Below are 706 nucleotides of genomic sequence, written 5' to 3'. Positions count from 1 at the left end.
GTGGGAGAATTGGGTTCTGATGATAGCAAGTGACCTTGGTTTGTGTTGTTTATTTTCTTAAGCTTGCCGCCCCACCCCACCCCCCTGCCATCTGGTTAACTCTAGTGCTACCTGCCCTTGCTGAATCTGACTGGAGCCTGTGATCCTGGCTGTGTCAGAACTCCTCAGAGTCAAGCTGTCTCTGTGATATTGTGATTCTGGGATCCTGTGATCCTGGGCTTGTTAGAGTACCTGGGAGTGGAGCTTCCTCTGTGTGTTGTGGGACTGGCTGCAGAGTTTGTGCCCAAAGTCTGCTTAGGGCACCAGCTGGTCCAGACATGGCTGGCCCAGACATACTGGAAGCAACCTGAGCCACTGACCTGGTGGAGTTCCTGTGTGCCTGGGTCTTGCTGGTCCCAGTTACTCCTGGTGTTGGGACAGATGTTGTGTCCTGCACACCTCTGTTCTTGGGTGTGTTAGAGCACCTAGGAGTGGAGCTTCCTCTGGTTGTTGTGGGACTGGTTGTGGAGCTTGTGCCCAAAGTCTGCTTAGGGCACCGGCCCAGACAGGCTGGAAGGACGAGAACCTTATTCTTAAATATTTGAAAATAGCAGAGAACTTCAAAGGAACAATTTAAGACCCAACAGTGTGTCTGCAATTCATGGTTAATAAAAATTAGTATCTCAGTGTTTGTTTTTCCCTCTATTAAAAATTCCTCTAGTAGATT

This window comes from Mastomys coucha, unplaced genomic scaffold, assembly GCF_008632895.1.
Source record: "Mastomys coucha isolate ucsf_1 unplaced genomic scaffold, UCSF_Mcou_1 pScaffold6, whole genome shotgun sequence".
NCBI lineage: Eukaryota > Metazoa > Chordata > Mammalia > Rodentia > Muridae > Mastomys > Mastomys coucha.
Note: the sequence above shows the minus strand (reverse complement) of the source record.